Source organism: Acomys russatus, chromosome 2, assembly GCF_903995435.1.
Source record: "Acomys russatus chromosome 2, mAcoRus1.1, whole genome shotgun sequence".
In the NCBI taxonomy this organism is placed as follows: domain Eukaryota; kingdom Metazoa; phylum Chordata; class Mammalia; order Rodentia; family Muridae; genus Acomys; species Acomys russatus.
The window spans coordinates 58,435,569-58,456,358 of NC_067138.1; positions in this window are offsets into that span (position 1 = coordinate 58,435,569).

Consider the following 20,790-nt stretch of genomic DNA (forward strand, 5'->3'; position numbering starts at 1 on the left):
TGGAAGAAAGATATCTGCCCATGTTCAGATGCAACCAATGTAGGTAATTAGATAGCACAGACACATAGCAGTGTGATGTTTCTGGTCCTTAGCCCATTGAATCTGAGCATGAGGAACTGGAAGATGATGGGGAATGACTGTAGATCTGCCTGTTCATTCCTTCCAGGAATATTTACTGACCACACACTATATGACCACACCATACTGCTTACTGTGGAAGGTGCTACAGTTTACAAAGCACAGTCCAGGGCATCGAAAGCCTCAGACTTACCGGACCTAGCCAACAGTAGCATCATGGCCCTGATTCAGGCAGCCAGGTAAGAGCCATTGTACCTGAAGAGTAATGAGGACTCTGAGTTGAAATGGTGCTTTTTCTAGGTGAAAGGCTGGACCTGAGTAGGGTTGATGCAAGAGAGACTTAGAACACACCTCAGCTTGCTTGTCCTCTATGTGAAGGTCATACAGGTAGTAACCATATCACAGTGATGTGAGTCCATGTACTTACGAGGGGCATTCTTAGAGGCAGCAGTCTCAGTAGCCCCTCATCCTTAAGACTCTCCTGTGCTTACCAGCTCCTCCATTTGTCTCATCTGGAAAGAGATGCAATCAGGTGCTTTCCACCCAAAACCCTCTTGGGGCTGCACAATGCCCTCAGAGGTCAGCACTGCTTCTTGCATCAAGCATTTGCCTCTTCCTGGCCCATTCACATCCACTTGCTCATTCATTCCCTGTACCCACCTGACGACAGAAAACTTCCATCACCATAACAACAGATTCCTTAGAAACCTTCAGCATTCTCCTCCTGCTGGAAGGGTACCAGTTTTCCAGACTGGATTTCAAGGATGTCCATGGTATATGGAGATATATGTATGTGTGTGTGTGTGTATATATATCTCCAGACCCGTATATCTTGCCCATTTTTCATTAAAGAATTGTTCTTCTCCAACCAATTCAGTCAGACACAGGAGCACATGTTTCTCATGTCCAACTCTACAGCAGAAGTGAGAGTGGTATGTATGGATTAGTTTTTTGTGTTCTAGAAGCTTCTTCCTCAGTGTGGCAGTACGGAGGAGGTGAAGACTAAGAGGTGAAGTCTAGAGATAGGTAGTCATGCCATGAAGGGCATTAGCCTTAGAAAAGACCATGAGTTCTCAGAGCACACTGATTCCTGAGAAAATGGGTTATATAGGGTGATGCCACCTCACCTGCACATGGCTACTTCCCTCTCCATTTTTCATCATATTGTAATGTGACGTGATGTGGTGTGTTGTGATGTGGTGGTGTATGTGTGCTCACGCCAGAGAGGATATCCTTGCCAGGACACTGGCACCATACTCTTTTGACCCTCTAGTTATCATATTTATGAGCCAAATATATACTCAACTCAGCATCAGGCATTCTATATGCACCTTGACCTGGTGGAAGAACTTGGAACTTATTTTTATGTTATGCTGTTTTTACAGGCATGCATAACAGAAGAATTATGGGAGTCACAGAAGTTGACACTAGTGCACCAGAAAAATGCTAGTGAGTCCTGGCAGTGTGTGGCAGGGTCACAGTCCCCTCTAGGGGCCATTGCATGAAGGCAAGACACCCAAGTTACAGTGGAGACCCCAAGACAGTGGAGATGCTTGCCATGTGAAATATTTGTGGGGGAAAATTCTATTACGGTAGCATAAAATCTATTAGGATAGAGAGATTTGTGTGTGTGTGATACAAGTTGGTCCTTTCTCAGCTATTTCAGTCCTGACTGCTTGTTTAGCCACACCTTAGCCTCCACGCATACTCACATCCCGTGCCAATGGTGGGTCTTCAAGCCTTTCCTGTGAAAAGCCACAGCATGCTCTTTTATTTTCACGGGGGTATTTGGAGTGTCATCCCTGGGCGTTTGCGGAGCCGATGATTTTATTTCAACGTGTTTTTGTTGGCAGCAACCGGGTGCATCATCACACATCCAGCTCAATGTGTGATGTGCATCACACAGTGAGTGCTCTTATGAGAGGAGTAAACAGTGAGCCAAGCAAGCGGTTGTCATTTGTCTCAAAATGTCTCCATTCTGAGGATTGCAGGCTGCAGATAAGAGCTGTCAGTCAGTAGTCCTGAATATTGCTAAAACTGCCAAAGACTCTTTGCAAACTTTTCTTGAGAAGAAAGTACAAACTCTTAACCAGGTCTCTAGATTCAAAATCTCCCAAGAACTCATCCGTCAACCAATCAACCAACCAGTTCAGTAACTATTGATGCCTGACAGGTACCAAGCATTGTGGGTAGGTATCACAGAGTAGGAACCCAAAATAAAACCCTTCTCTTGGAGCTTGCATCTTAGGAAGCTGACAACAGCAGTTGGCTGTGCCCATAGGTCAGCTCTACCTTGTGTCATAGTAAATAAAGTTTTATTGAGACACATCTGTGTTCATTTATTTACACATCATTTGGGGCTGTTTGTCTACTGCAGAAACAGAGTTGAGTAGTTGTGGTAGAGGCCTGCAAAACTACAATATTTGACCCTGGACCCTTTGTAGAAGGTTTGCCAACTTATGGCCTAGAGAGACAAGGTGAGGATTCAGGTGTGAAGACAGAAATGAGGAAAGGAGCACGCAAAGACATGGCCTCAGAAAACAGAGCTATCAAAGGGAAGGTGGGAGCAAGCACTGGAAAACAAAGAACCAAAGGGAGGGATGAGCCTCTGACAGGAGGCAGCAAGTGCGCAGCAGGCCCTGGAGCTGCTTGCCATGCTCGGAGTCCTCAAGAAGGCACATGAGGCTGGTCGGAGTGAGGGGAGAAGAAAACAATGAGGCCCGAGACCTGGTAAGTGTGCAGCTGCGGAGGACCGGAAGCTTACGGCTTGAGCCTTCGTTTTCAGCTGAATGAGGTGGGAAGGCTCTGTTAAGTATGTGGGAAGCAGGCTGAGCCTGAGTTTAGAGGCCCTTTTGGCTATGGAAAGAAAGGGTGTGCAGGTGGGGCTTGGGGAGGTCTAAGGGTAGAAGCAGAGTAGCTATGTAGGAGGTTGCTGCAATAGCCCAGGTGAGAGAAGGCTGGTCTCCTGCACCAGGGTGCGGTCCCAAGGGAAGAGCCAGCCACTGAAGCTACAGTCTGAAGGCTGTAGGGGGCCTTAGCGTAGGCTTGGGGAGAAAGAAATGCTGAGATTTCATGCCTGAGCAGCTTGAAGTTGCCGCTTATGAGATGGGAAAGTACAAGGAGATGGATGTTGCAAGGGAGAGGGCGATAGATGTCAGAGTTTCTGCTTTGAAGGCACCAAGCTCAAGTTTCTCTCTCCTTCCACCCTGTGCCCTTCCTCTCCCTCCTTTCTCTTGCCCTATAGTGTCTCATTAAGTTGCTCAGGTTAGCCTAGAGCTCATTAGTCTCCCAAGTGCTGGGGTTGCAGGTGGAGGCCTCCATATGTAGGTCTCAAGTGAGGCTTAGGAAGCAGGGCCTTCATCTGGCACAGCCTTCCTCCACTTGCCTAGTGGCTTGCTCGGGCTCCTGTAGTCCTTCCTGCTTCCTGGATCCCCTTCTCAACCACTCCCAGCCCTCCTGCCTGCAGACCTCCAGCCTTGTGAGCAGACTCAGCTTTCTGCCTCGGTCCTTCCAATTGCAATTTAAATATTAGGGCATTGGGGAAGCAGCTTGTGTGGGCCACGCTGAGGAAGGCCCTCAAGCCTCTCTCTGCCTCAGCTTTCAGACTGCCTCCCATTGTGCCTGGCCACTTTGTGTGTGTGTGTGTGTGTGTGTGTGTGTGTATGTATGTATATAATCTGTCTCTTGTCTTTGTCTCTCATATCCTCCCAAGACCCCATAAGACCGAAAATGGAAGCATTTTGGTCTTCACTATATACCTAGAGCCTGGCACAGTTTTTGCTACAGTTTTTTCCAGTGTTTTAGACATGAGCCCTGGCCTTTAACATGCTAGTGAGGCATTCTTCAAGGTACCTATAACTGCAGCCCTTTTGCATTTAATTTTTCTGAGGGGGAACGGTTTCACTAAAGTTGACCACAAAGGCCTTGAATTTCCGGTGTCACTAGGCCCAGTGCCACAAAACTTTTAACTGTTTTTTTTTTTCTTCAGATAGAAAGAAAAATCTTTATTTTTCTTCAGCTGTGCTGTGGTGAAGGCCTGTGTAGGAACCTGATATGCACATTTATTTATCTATTACACAGAGCAGATTGTGGCTCTGTTGGAATCAAAGTTGAGGGGGTCCTTTGTTCTGAGAGCTGCTCCCCTTGTTAAACAGGACACCTCATGTTCCAGTCATCAGTGTTAATGTCTAAGACATTGTATTCCAAGGGGTAAATAACTGTCAGAAAAAAAAGAAAACAAACAAATAAAACAACAGTAGTAAGGAGACGGTTGGCATTTTATGTAGCTAAATAAAAACAGACAAGAGAAAGAGTTTTTAAAAAGATAAGACAATCCAGTGATGGTATTAGTCAGACTCAGCTGCAAAAACAAAAATAGCTCTCCAAATCGCTTAGCTCCACACAATCAGGGTTCATTTTTCACTCCCACTACACGCCCATCAATGTTGGCACTGGGCTGCATCTGACGGAAGGTCCATCTTGACCTCTGAGTCAGACAATGAAATTCATGCCCATGGCCCTGTTGTCTCTCAGGCCCTTTGCCCAGAAGTGACCTCTTTGTCTTACTTCTGTTTCATTGGTGACAGTAAGTCTCTGGGCAGACACAACTTAAAAGGGGCCAGGGCAATAAATCCTCCCATAGAAGGTGATATAAGACAGATGTAAGTCCCAGCGTGCCTGCAACTCTCAGTGATGCAACAAGGACAATGACTTTAGGAAAAGGTCTCACTTTCATGCTCCAAATGATAAAGGGCAACTTCTGATTATATTAATGATGTATTTCCCAAACTTGGACTTTTTATCTATAATTTCCTCACTTTTACTATGGGCTGGAGAAAAAGTACCAAAGGTGGATTCTGGTCCTTAGCTCAGTAGGTTGGCTCAGGCTGCCATCCATGGCCTCCTCATACCAGCTCTTTTCTCAGCAAGGTCTCCCTTTCTGTACCCTTCCCTCTCTACAGAGCTGCCCCAACCATGGCACGTCCCCACTGGTGCCACTGTGCCTGTGTCTCTCAAAGCCTTTGACACCGTCTGTCTTGTGTTGAGGGAGTGTGTGGCTGAGTGTGAGTGGAGAAGCTGCAGTCTGCCCATGGCTGCCTGCTCAGAGATTCAGGAAGGACAGCAACATGTGGGCGTATCACTTCTATACCCCTTCTGAGGAAATAGAGGAGCCACCATTTGGAAGCCCCCAGTGCCTCAGTTTCCCCCCCAGACATGTGTCCAGTGGGAGGCCTAGAAGCAACAGAGACCTCTGGAGTCTGGGACCTTGGGCATGGCCATTGGATTTGAACATGTAGACAGCTCAGGGTTTCGGGGCTTTCATTTATAGGAGAGGCCCGATTATCTCTGTTCCTCTTTCCTGCTATGCTTTTCTCAGGACACAAACTAGGCCACCTCTGTTTCCTATAGGGAATATATTTGCTGTTGCACAGGTGAAGGGGTCCAAATTGTCCCTATGCTCCACAGTGACTGAATAATGAGCCTGAATCTAGAAATATGAATCAATCCATGGCATAGAGTTTTATTGGCTACACCCAGTTTTGCTAATGCAGGTTACCAAGACGTATAATAATACCAGCAATGATAGCAATTATGATCACTGTAGCCTTAGTTTTCTGGCACTGTTTGGATTTTCTTTTTTTTTTTTAAACAGGGTTTCTCTTGTAGTCCTGGCTGTCCTAGACTCACTTTGTAGACCAGGCTGGCCTTGAACTCAAAGCGATCCACCTGCCTCTGCCTCTTGAGTGCTGGGATTAAAGGCGTGCGCCACCACAGCCTGGAGTATGTTTGGATGGTTTGAAACATGCTTCCTTATCTACTTTCTTACTTGCTCTCGCTGCTCTGCAGGGGTGGCTTGCCATCAGGCTCGGAAGATGGCAGATACCTGGGAAACAGCTGAAACTTTTTTACTTATAAAAAGAATTTGTTCTTTCCCAATGGATAAACATTTCTAACCTTCAAAATGAAAGCTGCTATATATATTTAGGCCCAAGTTGTCGCAAGTCCGGATGGGGACAGAGCTGTCCTGGAGCAAGGAGGCCAGCACACACCTCTTGCCTGTGATAAGCAGTTTAAGCTCTAAGGAGGTAACAGACACTCAGAAGTCCCAGGACAGATGGCTGCTCCTGCTCTGGCCCAAATGAGGACCTGGAAGAAGAGGTGGCCAGAGTTGTGCAAAAACCTTCCTTTGGCATCCCTGAAGAAGAGATGGAACCACACAGCAATGTCCCCTAGACAACTGGGCCCTTCCCAGCTGGCCTTTATACCAGGGTTCATTGCTTCAAGACACTTGGAGAGCACCTGCTATGTTCTGGTACTCTGGGCACAGTCTCTTCCTTGCTTCCCATTGTATCCCCAAGGTGCAAAGACATCATCTCTATTCTACCAGTGATGAACGATAGAAATACGAAATTTTTTTAGGGATCACAGATCCTTGTTCGAAAGTAAATCGTCTCAAAGTGCGTATATTTAAACATTTGCTCATCAATTTATAGTACTATTTTTGGGAAGTTTAAGAGATGAGGCCTTGCTGGAGGCAGTGTGTTATTATGGGGCAGGGTATATAGATTTTAATCAGTCAGCCCCCAGTGTTTGCTTCTTCTTGGTTTGTCAATATGTGAACAGTGTGTTCACGCCATGCACTTCTACTTCCATGAACTTTACCATGCTGTCCTTGTTTTACTGTGCTCTTTCAAATATTATCTTCCAAACAAATCCTTCCTCCTTTAAGCCGCCTCTTGACAGGGGCAGTGATAAGAAAAGTGATGTAAGAAATTGGCCTGAAGGTTGAAGTCATTGACGTAATAAAGCCTGACTTGTGGCGCTTGGGTCCTTAAAAGTGGTTTTGCGGAGGGATGTGAAAGGGCTGTGGGCTAGAGAACGCTGTAACACTGTAAGTGTAAGTTAATGGGCTGTTTTCTTGGTAATTTGGAGGATCAGAATGCCAACTAAAAGGCAGACAGTGAAGGCCAGGCTCACGAGGCTTCAGGAGGAACAGCTCTGCAGCAGTAACTGCACCCAGGCCATTTGTGCCAGGCTTTGCCAAAGATTCTGTTGTATTCCATCTATATTTTGAAAATTTGAGTGAATCTAAAGGTAAAAATAACAGACTAAGCCGCTTTCAGAGTGGGTAGGATTGCTCAGTGCTCTTAGCCATGTTTATATGAGACAAAACAGAAGATGAAGCCGACTTGTGAAAAAGGTTTTCAGGTGGCAAGGCAAGGGGCATGAATTCAAAAGTTGAGGGCAGCGTGTCTGTGAACAAAGCAGCAGGAATTGTTAAGGGCTTTAGTGCAATTAAAGAATAAATATGCACCCTACACCGGGGCAGTAGAAATGACCCCTTGTGCTTACGAGCCTACCCATTAAAAGTTCTAGGTTGCAACAATATAAACTCACTTGAATAACTTTTTAAAAAGAGAAGAGCTGAGAAGGGTACCAGAACGAGGAGTGTTACTAGTGGTTTGTTCCGCTCCGACAGGGCCACCTAGGCAGATGGTTTGCCCATATTCCACCCAGGTACACCAAAGGGTACTGCAGCTATGGTGAGATGGAGACAGAATCCATCTGGAGCTTGAAACAGAACCAGGAAGCAGTGTCTTTGCAATGTTGGCTTTGTAGACACGTAGATTGCAAGAGTTATGGAGTCACAAATGCTTGCACCAAGGCTACTGGAAAAAATCTGATGAGATCAGGCAATATTTGGCAGGGTCATATGCCTTGCAAAGAAGCCCTCAGATGTCATTTCATGATACTAGAAAGATGAAGCCTAAGATGCAAGAGATGCCCTTGGATGCTGGGGATTCCAAGAATAAGGAGGAAAACTCTAGGTACTGAGTGAAGCCAGTCCGAAAGAGACTGTGTTCTGCAGGCAGCAGAGCGGTAGGCGAAGCCCAGATGATGGCGTGTGAGTTCCAGATGACAGACATGAAACTGCATGATTTGGAGTTTGTCTTTCTTGCTACACTTCCACTCCCCTTTTTGAAATAGGAATGTTAACTTTGTGCCATTAGATATTGGATATAAATAATATGGCTTTGTATTTTATAGGGACCTATAGTTAAGAGTTTGTCTTCAAAACATCAACCAAAGAGCATGCATGGATTGGACGTAGGCACTCTACACATATGTAACGGATGGGCAGTTTGATCTTCATGTGGGTCCCCTAGTAAGTTGAGCAGGTGCTGTCTGTGACTTGCACTCTGTTGCCTGCTTTTCAATAACTTTCCTCTTGTGGAGCTGCCTTACTTGGCCTCAGTGTCTGAGGAGGAGCTCAGTCCTGATGCAATTGGGTGTGCTGGGGTGGGGCAGGAGCAGGAGGAGAGGAGAGGAGGGAGGGGGCTATGATTGGCATGTAAAGTGAATAAACACACACGCACAGACATAGATACACACACACAAATAAATTTAAAAATAAAATAAAATATAAAACCCCTCAAAATAAAAAAAGAGTTTGCTTTCGGTCTTAGAAGATGTTGGGTGTTATAATTATGGATAATGTTGAGACTGTTAAGACTATGGGGACTTCTGAAGTTGTATTGATTGGTTTTTGCACTATGAAATGATCAGTAGCCCAAGGGGGCCAGGGGTAGAACATCATGGCTACAGTATAAAATGCTGCACACAGGTACATGTATCCAAACACTTAGCATCCTGATGGTGGTACTCTTTTAGTAGGCCATGGGACCTCCACGAGGTGTAGTCTCCCAGAAGGAAGCGGGTTGCTGGTGTGAGTGTGGGAGGTGGGAGGTGTGGGTAGGCCTTATGAGCTATAGCCTAGCCTGATTGCTACCTGAACTCCTTGCTTCCTGGTCTATTAAGATGTGAAGCATTTCAGTCACATGACCATACAGTCCCGAACATCTCCACATCTCCCATGGACTGTACCCTCTCAAACCCCAAGCCCAAATGAACCCCTCTTTGCTTAGGTTGCTTCTTACCAGATATTTGCTCACAGAGAGCAGAAAGGCCACACCAGTGTAAGCCACTCCATACTTTTCAAAATTATGTGTCACGTTTTATAGCAAGAGGGGCCTCGTGGCTCTGATTAAGTTAAGGACCTCAAGGTGGGGAAGTTAACTTGGATGCTTTACATGATTCACTGTGACCCAAAGGGTCTTTCTAAGAGGGAGGTGGGAGGGTCAGAGTCAGAGAGCTGTGACACTGAGAGTAATCCTGTTCAGCAAGGAGCCACTAGCCAAAGGAAGCAGAGGGCTGATAAGCTAGAGAGATGAACATCTTCGCAGGAGCCTCTGTTGGGTGGGGGCGGGGGGGTGCCAGGCGTGTCCTGGCACTGTGTTAAAGCGCAGCTGAAAATTAACACAGATCAGCGAGAAGCAGAAGGAGGCCTTTGAATACATCAGGCTTGTCTGCCTTTGGTATCTACCCCACCACAGGAGGCCAGCATGCTAGGCCTGTCCCTGCCCCCTGTAGCTGCTGTTCTATAAAATGACAGCATGCCAATTAGGTTGTCCAGCTGCAGACACCTGTACTACACCAGCAATGGTCTGATGGAGACCCACCACGCAACAGATAAAGCAGATAAAACAGCTGGGCAGCAGGGAAGGGGAGCTGCTGGCGGGAGGATGAGATGCAGGACTTAGGGTTTATCGGGATAGCAGGAGGGAGAGGAAGGGCCTGGCAGTGAGCTCAGATCTGGCTTGAGACTGGGAGGTATTGCTAGCCTGCATGGTCCACACTGGAGGAAGAGCCAGGTTTGGGGTCGATGAGGTTGGGTACATTGTTTATGTGGAACTGACCTATAGGGAAAGGAGGACTATCTCAATGAGGGTCAGGCTTTGGGGAACATCTGTAGGCCTGGCTGAGACAACCCAATAGAAGGGAGAGAGTGGGCTGAGGATGAAAGACCAGGGACGTATACAAGGGTCCTCCAAAGCAAGAGAATTCAGTGGGGGACACAGATCAATAGGCAGGCAGCGAGCAACCAGCACTCAGTCGCACCGCACCATGGAAACCCTGTGGAGGAGAGGGGCTGTGAGCAGTGCCAGTGAGCATTAGCCAGCCCAGAAAGCTGACTGGGGCTTCAGAAAGACTTGCCGTTAGGTTTGGGAATTCAGAATCCATCAGTGACCTCGGGGAGAGCCGTTTCCATGGAGAGGCAGGGGGGAAGCCAGATTGTACTGGCTGAGGCAGAAAAGAGAGGTGAGGATGCTTAGATGGCAAGCTACAGGGACATGTGTTTATTTCACTAGGGGATGCAGTACAAACCACACCAAAGACATCCAGGAACCTTTCCAAACAACAGCAAGGACAGAAAAACAAGCCTCTAATATAAAACGACAAAACTCCTCAGAGCTTGATACTAACGCTTTGTGGTAATTGAAATGAAGAGTAGACAAAAGCCTCAAAAGAGAATGACAATATATGGCACAGGAATTTGGGGATGGCTGCTCTTGCCAGTGAGCTACCTCGTGTCTGTCCTCAGGGCCATGAGCCCTGGATAGCAACTTTCAGGCCAGCTATTCATGCGCCTTTGGTAGTCAGTGTGAGTTCCAAACCACCTTCTGACCTTCTCCTGTGCCAGGTGCAGATGCCTTGACTTCGAACTTTTCTGTATCATCTTGGCTGAGGGCAGACACTCTAATGTCTGCATAAGGAGAAGGGACCACAAGCTCTACTGGACGGAAGTCATCCCCTGCCCTCTGCCCCCTGCCCTCTCAGTACACAGCCTGCCTGCCTGCCTCTAGCACTGGTGGGTATCTATATGTGGTTTTCCCTGGCTTCTGGAGCCTGCTACATCTGTGTGTGAGCAGATGGAGGTGCAGGTGACTTTTTCCCACTGACATTACTCTGGGAACAGCTGTCAACAGGACTGGAGGGGTTGGTGTGTCCATACGCAGCTGACAGCCCTCAGGGAAGTTCCACCCTGCTACCCACAACTCTGCCTCCAGCCGGATTAAGTGGCACTTGAGTCCAGTGATGATGACTTACTCCTCACACCCTCTAGTGACTTTCTGTCCAGCCTCACTATTTTATTTCCATGGGCTCATCTCCTACATGAGCTTCTTGCACTGACATCCTTTCTTATTGTCCTGGCATCAGCTTCTAGGACAACACAGACTAAGGCAGAGGGCTGTCTGACCCAGTTTGTGGCAAAGCTCCTTATGGTCCTACAGACCAGCTTCTGGCAGCCAAGAAAGGCATCCTGGCAGTCTTGCCTGCTACCTATCTCTTCTGCTAGCATCAGTCACAGCATCAGCACCTGCCATGCTTCAGACTGGGTGCAGGGTTTTATGGTTTCTCACATAAAGACATTTAATCAAGACCTTGGGCAGTAGTGGGAATAATGACTCCTCCAAAGATGTCTATATCTCAGTTTTTAAAATTCATGTAGTTGTGTACAGAGACTGTCCTTGGCAAGTGAGCATTCTACTTGAATGCCAAGGCCCTTAAACGAGAGAGGTAGGACACTCAGATTAGGAGAGAAAAAAGTACGGCCATAGGAGCAGGACTTGGAATGATGTTGAGAATGGAGGGAGAGGGGCCAAAGCCAAGGAATGGAAGTAGTTTCTAGAAACGGAACAAGGCAAGGAATCAGATTCTGCCATACAGCCTTCATAGGCAGTGCAGTGCAGCAGATGCCAGGGCTTCTGATTTCCAGATTTGCAAGATAACAAGTCTGTTACCTTAAGTGCTAAGGTTTGGTCATCTGTGACAACAGGACACTAGCACAGCCCACACACAGGTTAAGTAGACAAATCTATAGATTCCTCTGTCAGATATACAAGCACAGAGCCTGCCTTGTTATCTATAGTAACCCTGTGACCTTGAGTAAGTCCTCACAGTAATTCGGGGATGCTGTTGACTTCGGACCCATAGGTTGCTATGGGTTGAGTGAATGAACATAGGTTAGCTGTTTGAATAATGCCTCTAGTTATAATGAGCTTCACAATGGTAATTTAGCTGCAATTAATATTTATGATTAGCCTGCAGGTGTGTGTTTTGTTTATTTTTATGGTCAGAGAACTAATATGAACTTTGCAAGGCTGCATGACCAGAAAGACCTGGAGGCTCTAGACCTTTCATCTGTAGGCGATCCCGTCAATTCCAGGTTTAGTGTCATCACTGATGGCAATTGTCCCCTGGACACGCGGTCTCAGGTTGTGCTTCAGTCATGGTCCCTACAGTTGGCCTTCCACAACCCTACCAGGTCCAGCTACTTGCCTTTCTGCAGATGGCTATGAGATGCCCTGACCGGAGCATCTGGGAAACACTCACTGTGACTTATGTTTGCAAAGGGCCACCTCCTGTCCCTTCTGCAGCAACTCTGGAGTGAGCATGGTGGGGTGCACCATTTGTCTTTCAGGGGCGAGCCTGTGAGGCTTAGAGAAGCTGGGAGACTCATCCTAGGGTGTTGGGCCCTGGAGAGGCAGCATGGAAGGGAGGAGGCAGGTCTCCAGGCTCCTCGTCCCAAGACTCTGCTGCTGCTTGTAAACCTCTCTCCCCCAAAAGGTTTCTTCTAATTCCCTACTGTTTAAATCCCAGCCAGTGAAAACTGCCATTGACTTGACACTCTGTAGGGGAATGTGATATAAGCCCCGCGTGGGTAGGCAGTGATGGGTTAGCACTTCATTTCCTTTACTGTTGCTCTAATCCAGTATCACTTGGGTAGACTCTGGCTGGCAACTGTTTCTGTGTCCTGGATTTAAAAACGCTACACTTTCCCACCCACTAGAAAACACTATGTGATGTCATTATTTTGACTTTCCTCATGAAGCCAGTGGAAATCTAGGGTCCCCTGTCAGAGTTCAGTGTGGTACATTGGACCCAACTGGGGACGTTTGCGTCACTGACAGCCCCAGTGACAGAGAATATATTTCTTCCTCTCTCCAGAACCCAGCAGCTTGGTCTGGCAACTGAGGGGGTTGGGCTAGATCATTCCTAAGAGTCTTTGTAGCTCAAGGTTTAGACATCCACCAGGGTAAAGGTTCTAAGCAGCAGAGAAGATCTCTCCCAGGCTGCTCTGTGGGTCTCCATGCCGAGTCCCAGTGAACAGGGAGGGTTGGGCAGTGTCCAGAGGGTTGTAATGGGAACAGAGCCCGTGTGTTGCAGCCCCATCCTGGCTACCTTTGTTTCTCTCTGATGTCATGGAGAATGCTACCCTGCCCTAGGCACGTGTTCTTCTGGACCAGTGTTACCAGGACAGCTAGGTCCCATCTCATTAGCAATGTAGAGACCAGACAGGAGCACTGTTTCCCAGGTCTCTCATTCTGTCTGTGAAAAGAAGCTCAACAGGGGAGTCTCTCCACAGAAGGAGTGAAAGCCTCTGGCCCATCACTGGGCATAAGCAGCATTCCCTTTGCTTTTCCTAAAGCATAGAAGCAGTTTAATAGATGACCAACTTGCCTAGTAATGCTCTTCTCACTGCCTTGTTTCCACATTTGTTCTTTTCCCCTTAGTTTCAAGGGTGGGTACCTACAACTTATTTTGTGTTTCCAATAATATTAATTCAATGTTTGACATTCTCTGAAGCATGAAGCTGATTTTTTAAAATTTCATTTGAAAAATATCCTTAAGGGTATTTTGTAGCTCAGATACAAGTCTTAGCTGTTTGGAGACACAACTCAAGGTCCCTCTTTACACACACACACACACACACACACACACACACACACATATGTGTGTGTGTTATGTATATATATTCACTCTGTCTGTTTTATTCCTTAGAAAGCACTGGCTAATACGCCCAGCATTGCCAAGCCCCTAAGTTCAATCCCAAGGACTTTGGGAAAAGGAGAAAGTCCACAGGGGCTGAATTTTTAGGCAAACTGACTATTATACAAGTTTATCAACAAAAACAAGGACTCTGAGTGAGGTTCTCTGGCCTTCAGGACTGCATGCACGAACAAGGCAAACTCAGTTAGTTCTGGTTGAACTTTGATGATAGTCCTCACAGAACATCTCTACTTTCATGAACATCCTGAGGTTCTCAGGACATTAGTAAAACTCACTTTCATTTGGTAAACAAACTAGTGCCAGGGAAGGTGCCTTGGTCTGCAGGGTGTTCACTGGTCTGCTTGTCCCCCTTAGAGGAGGCCAGGAACTGGGAGGAACAGTAATTCTAGCAGTAGTTTGTACTTTATTGCATTTTCCCCACAGTTCAGCTGAGGGAGAAAGGATGAGTGGATCTCTAGGTTACCTAACGATTTCCCAGAATTGTGTTAGAGAGCTGAAGTGGCCCTAGATGGTCCTAAAAGTTATCAAATTGGTTCAGTGTAGTTCCTACACATTTGTTAAATATTTGGCTCTGGATAATAATGGAAAATAAGGCATAGTTTGACAGAGAATTCTCAACAGAGGAATATCAAATGGCCGAGAAACACTTAAAGAAATGCTCATCCTCGTTAGTCATCAGAGAAATGCAAATCAAAATGACACTGAGAATCCATCTTATACCCATCAGAATGGCTAAGATCAAAAACTCAAATGACACCACATGTTGACGAGGATGTGGAGAGAGAGGAACACTCCTTCATTGCTGGTGGGAATGCAAACTAGTACAACCACTTTGGAAATCTCTCTGGCGCTTTCTCAGAAAAATGGGAATAGGGCTTCCTCAAGACCCAGCTATCCCACTCCCTGGAATATACCCAGAAAATGCCCTACCACACAACAGGGACATATGCTCAACCATGTTCATAGCTGCTTTATACATAATAGCCAGAACATGGAAACAGCCTAAGTGTCCCTCAGTAGAAGAATGGACTAAGAAACTGTGGTATATTTACACGATGGAATACTACTCAGCTATTAAAAATGAGGAATTCCCGAAATTTGTGGACAAATGGATTTATCTAGAAATTATCATAATGAGTGAGTTCACCCAGAAGCAAAAAGAGACAAACGGTATATACTCACTTATATCAAAACACTAGTCCAAGGGATACGTCATGAAAATCTTTACTTACCAAGAAAGTGGGTCAGAGGAGAGGACATCCTATTAAGACTTTAGGCGAGAGTAGCATGGAAGAATGGGGAAATAGTAGGACCTACAGGGTCCTGGAAACCTACAAGAAGAACTTTAAGACAGGCAGATCTGGATCCTGGGGTCCTCCTCAAACTAAGGCACCAGCCAAGGAGAATATAGGCAGTAAACTTCGAACCCCTACCAAGACCTAGCCGACGAACATGATATTCTCCACCGTTGAGTGGAGAGTGAGATCTGACTCTCACACGAACTCTGGTGCCCCTTTTCTGACCACGTCCCCTGGATGGGGAGGCCTGGCAGCACTCAGAGGAAGGATAGCAAGTTACCAAGAAGAGGCTCGATAATTCTAAGAGCATATATAGGGGGAGGAGGTCTCCCTCAATCACAGACATAGGGGAGGGGAGAAGGGGGGAAGTGGGAGGGAGGGAAGAATGGGAGGAAACAGGGGAAGGGGTAACAATCGAGATGTAATGTGAATAAATTAATAAAATTAAAGAATGGAAAAAAAAAAAAAAAAGAAAGTCACAACTTGGAGCCCGGTTAAGAAAACATTAAATTTAGGCTGGAGCTATTAAGGATTGTCTGTTGCTCTTCCGAAGGACCTGAGTGTAATTCCCAACAGCCGTGTTGTGCAGTTTCCAACCTCCTGTAGCTCTAGCACCAGGGGATCCAACACCCTCTTCTGCCTTCCACAGACAGCTGAGCACATGCCACATACACTCACACAAATGTACACATATACACATATAAAAAGAAATCCTTAATGAAATTAGCCCAGTAATTAGAATTCAGGGCACAGGGCTACGTGGGCTATGATCTGCTGATCTTCCCCAAGCCTGAGCTCAACTCAGAGGATGAGGAAGGAAACATTTGTGGGAGAGCACAAAGAGGGGGGCTCAACCCCAGAACCCATGTAAAGCAGCCAGGCACACTTGTAACAGTGCTGGGGGGTAGGGGGTGGGTGGGTGTGGCTACAAGTAAATTCCTGATGTTCATTGGCCAGTCAGCCTAGCTGAATGGATGGGCAAACAAAAAACTTTCAGTAATTGAGGAATGACATTTTACATTGACCTTTCATGCATATATTTATATGTCAGACACACACACACACACACACACACACACACTTATAAAACACCATCAGTCATCTCACAGTCCTTACCACCTCCTATGCATTATTTCCTATGCACCCCACTCTGCCAATTTCAAAGCCTAAGGGAATTTAGAAACCATTTACTTAAACTGTGACACCATGGGGAGGCTGTTAGGATTCTGTTCCACTCTGCCTACCTGGGAAGTCATTGCCTACCTGCCATGGAGGTGTGGCCCTGCCCAGCATATAAAAGAGCAGACCTACCTTACCCCTCCTTCTCTTCCTCTTCCTCTCTCACTCCCTCTCTTCATCTGTCTGTCTATCTGTCTGTCTGTCTGTCTCTCTCTCTCTGGGGTACCCCTCCCTCTTTCCTTCTCCCCCCATGCTCATTTAATAAACTCCTCTATAACATAATATCTGCTGCCTGGTACCTTATTATCTTACTGCCTTATATCTTATTTATTAAACATAAAAGAGGCCTTGCTGGCTACTGTTGTGGGAAGAGTGCAGGTCACAAATAGAAATGCAGCGCCACCTTGGGAAAAAGTCATTGTGAACTTCGGAATGAGCAAACACTACTGTACTGGTGGCCTCATTGATGCTGGGTGATGGAATTTCTGGAAACAGTTAAATCAAGTCCTGTGTTTCTCATTTTTTCACTTGTCTATCATAAGTAAAAATCCATTCTTTAGCAAGAAGATAGTCAAGGGTCTATGAGTTGTTGTGTTTGTGTGTCTTGTGTGTGTGTAGAGTGGTGATGGTGGTGGTGTGGTGGTGGTGGTGGCAGATGGTGGCAAAGTCTCAAAAGAAGCACTTTCCATAAAATTTCTAGAAAAGAGCATTTGTTCTGAAATTTACCAAGAATCCTATGTCAACATGTACCAAATTATCTGGCAAAGTCTGAGAACTTCACCTTCAAAGGCTATGGAGGGGACAAGTGGACAGAGACAGACCCACTGCTCAGGGATGACCCTCTCCTGGTCACTGTGGGCGGCTCAGCTTCCCTCATTCATTCTGGTCCTTCTTGCTCCTCTCTGACTTAGTGCTTGTCAACGTCTTCATATGACTCATTAGTGTTGATGAGCATGACCATATCCCCTGATGGGCTCTGGGATCTGAAGGCAGGGCCATGGACAAACAAATCTTGTGCAGAGGAATGCTTAAGAGCTCGGGCATTAAATCCAGGCCCCTAGGCTTAAAGCTGAACTCTACACTCTTAGTGAATTCTGAGATGCTAGGCAGAGTGCTACAATCCTCTTCAGTCTAGCTTGCTCATCTCCACAAGGGGGCTTCTGCCAGGACACCCCGCCCCTACCAGGGATACATCTAGATCCCTGGCATAATAAAGGGCAGGTGGCTTTACTATCCACATTGGTTTGGGGGGACAGTCGGCCCAGAGTGCTCAGTATAGGAGCTGGTAGATGCTCCACAATGTTTACTGAGTGGCATGGATGAGGGAGGCCCCTAGGATCTTGCTCTCTCTGTCTCATCAGAAAGCGGAGGCAAGACCTGGTCACTAGGTATTTCCTACAGCTTGATCAATTCCCTAAGGACCTTAGTGAAAGTCCCTGAATCTCAGTCGCCAGGATTTTTGAAGTTGAAGACCTCCACCAACCAGCACTTTGTGCCCGCCTTTGACTGGCTGTCACAAACCAGTGGCTGCTGGAGACTAAACAGTAGAGCTATTTCCAAGAGCAGAGGGCCAGCAGAGAATGCCTTCTAGGGCTGGCATCCCCTGGGCCAGCGTCTTCATGGCTCAGACTCATGTGACAGCAACTGAAGTTCACCAAGGGCAGCTGAAGCCTTTCGGAGGTGCAAGAGCCTGTAAAACTTAGGGGTCTCTGCTCTGAGAGGGAGCGAGAAAGGCCTGCCGTGCAGTGCTAAGCAACCATTAAGCTCAGTGGGCCTCCGCTCCCCATTTCTCCATGTGAATGTTACAAAACGCACAAAGCCATGTTAGAATCATGTAGCATCCCCGTAGTTAGACATTGCTGACCCTCGAGCTCTAGCTCTGTCAAGTCCCAGGGGAGCACTGGATGTCTGCACAACTCCTAGCACTCCCGAACTACTCTAGACAAGGTGAGCTTAACTTGGAAAAGTGGTCAGATCGGGGGAGGGACTTCCTGCACAGAAAGTATGGTATAGAGAAACCCCAAAGTGAGACTGTGTTTCCCTGCAGTAGAGGAACAGATCAATTGCATTTGGGCCCCCTTTGACCAGGTGGTTTAGACAGACTTCTGTTTTCTCTTTCCCTCCCTGTTTGCTTGTTCATTTCTTAACTGCCTACGAGAGGTTAAAGCAATCTGAATTAAGTTAGTTAAATTGACTTTTATTATTGAATTATAATCATTTGTGCAATTATGAAACCAGGTGTTCCTGATTGAGATCAATTATTCCTTCACCTGATGACTACAGAGCTAATGAGGACTTAGAATTGCTGTTCAAGGACCCTTCCAGCCGCGCTGAAGCCCTCTGAAAGGTGCTTATTAAGCTGAAGAGTGGTAGAGAAAAAAAAATCCACTGAGAACAAGGACAGAGATTAAAATCCTTTAGGAAAAGGCCTGCAAGGACTGATTTGATCATGAAGTAGCCTTGATGGGTGGCTGGCTGGTGACAGGCATCTCGGAGGTGTTCCTGCAAGGAACTTGGAGGACACGGGCAGAGCAGGAAAGGAGGACAATGGGGTGGGGGAAATCTGCTGCTTGTTCTTCGCGTGCTTCCTTCTCGGTTTTCAATCTGGACTCTAGGTATTATGGGATGCAGCCTCAGTATGGTACCCTATTCCCTGAGTAAGGAATTGTGAATTCTGTTTTGTGGAACACAGGTTTGGAATTCTGATGTTTCTAGACTTTTCCATGAGTGGTCTCTGTGAGGGAAATAGCACAGCACTTTTTCTCGTGTTGCAGGTGGGACTCTGGTTGAAGATGAGGTGACAGCAGAGGAGTACAGTGCTGCTGTTCCTGATGAGATCCCCCCCACTTGAGGGTGAGAAGGATGCCTCTCATATGGCAGAAGTAGACTAAAGACCCCCCCCACCCCAGGAAGCCCATGCCCTCTGTATAGTTCCCCTAGTAGCCTTGGCCCACCTGGCTCTCTGCTCATGTCAAGAAGAATCTCCTCTATGCTACCCTTGTGCCTTGAGGCAGGAGAATCCCCTCCCACAGAATAGCAGGGCTGGGTATTGTGTATTGTGGGATTTTTGTTTGTTTTATTTTGTTCTGAAATTAAAAGTATGCAAAATATAAAAAAAGAGAGAGACTTTCAAACCATCATGGAATTTGTGACTAAAATGTGGTCTGCATACAGCCACTCAGCTGCTGGTCCACCTAGTGGTCTGTCCCTCACAGCCTGCGCATCTCATCGACAGGTGGTCTGAGTGAGCCAATCATCTCTACCATGTTTTTCATATTTCCACATGTATCTGAGAGCTTCTACCCTGAGCTTGTCCCCTAAAACAACACCAGAATTGAGTCTGGTAGTTCTAAGGTAAAGTAGGGCTAAGTCCTTGATTTAATGGGCGGCTAGTTGGCAAAATGAAAGCAAGCGTGGCCTTGGAGCATTCAGGAGCTGTGTAAAGCCTTCTTTGCTACAAATGGCAGATACGTAGTTCAGCTGAGTTGGCTTAGGGAATTTGGTAGAGTGAGATTCCAAGGGCGAACGGTATTTAGCCTGCCCATCTCCACAGCCCTTACCCAACTCCACATTCCCTCTGTGCAGCCCCTTTATTCTTTCCAGCCTATTCCTCACATGGAACAAGAGACCTATTCACCAGATTGTTCCAGACAATCTCCACTGCTAAAGGATTAGAAATTCATTTTCCCATCTCCCAGCCAACAACTTTGGCCACATATGATAAAGACTGAGGCCGTCCCCATTTCATTAATATGGTGAGAGTCTAGGGAAGGGATTGGCTTATAGACAGGAAAGGCAGACATCACCTGTGGCCCTCACCTGCGATGCCCATCGCTAGCCTACAGCTAGCAACACTTCCATGGCTGTCCTGATCGAGGAGAGCTGACATTCTGTAGGTCTGAAATCTTAAGGAACAAAAGTCCACATCTTTACATCAGGGGTCTTGATTCGATCATTTTGTGAATGTAAGATGGTTAATATGAAGTGTGGAGGGCGGGTGTGAGGCAGTGTGGACACACACCGCCTGTGGATACTGAAGACTCCCAAGCCCTCAGCTCTATATGGGTTGCAAGTGACAGAAACTCAACTCTAAATGGTGTACACACAAGGGTAGGAACCTGTTGGCTCACAGGGCCATGAAACTCAAGGGGTTTTCTCTTGGGGATGGCTGGATTTTGAGTTCACACAGCATCCAGAACCTGTCACCTCTCTCTCTCTCTCTCTCTCTCTCTCTCTCAGCTTCATCTGCCTGCATGTGGGCTCCATTCTTAGGCAAGCCCTTTCCTCGAAGACAAGATGACCACTAGCTTCAGTCACCTTTGTAGGAAAATGGCATAATTTTATCCTGACAGAATTAACAAAAACTTCAGGGTGACATCATTGGAACTGCACGGGTTCCCAGATCTGACCCCGCAGGAGAGAACAAACGAGGCCTGGTGCTTGCAAAGCAAACACTTTGCTAACTGGCTACCTCCCCAGCCCTTGTTAGGGCTTGTTAAAGCCCAGGATTCCCAAGAAACACTGACACGAATGGGAAGGC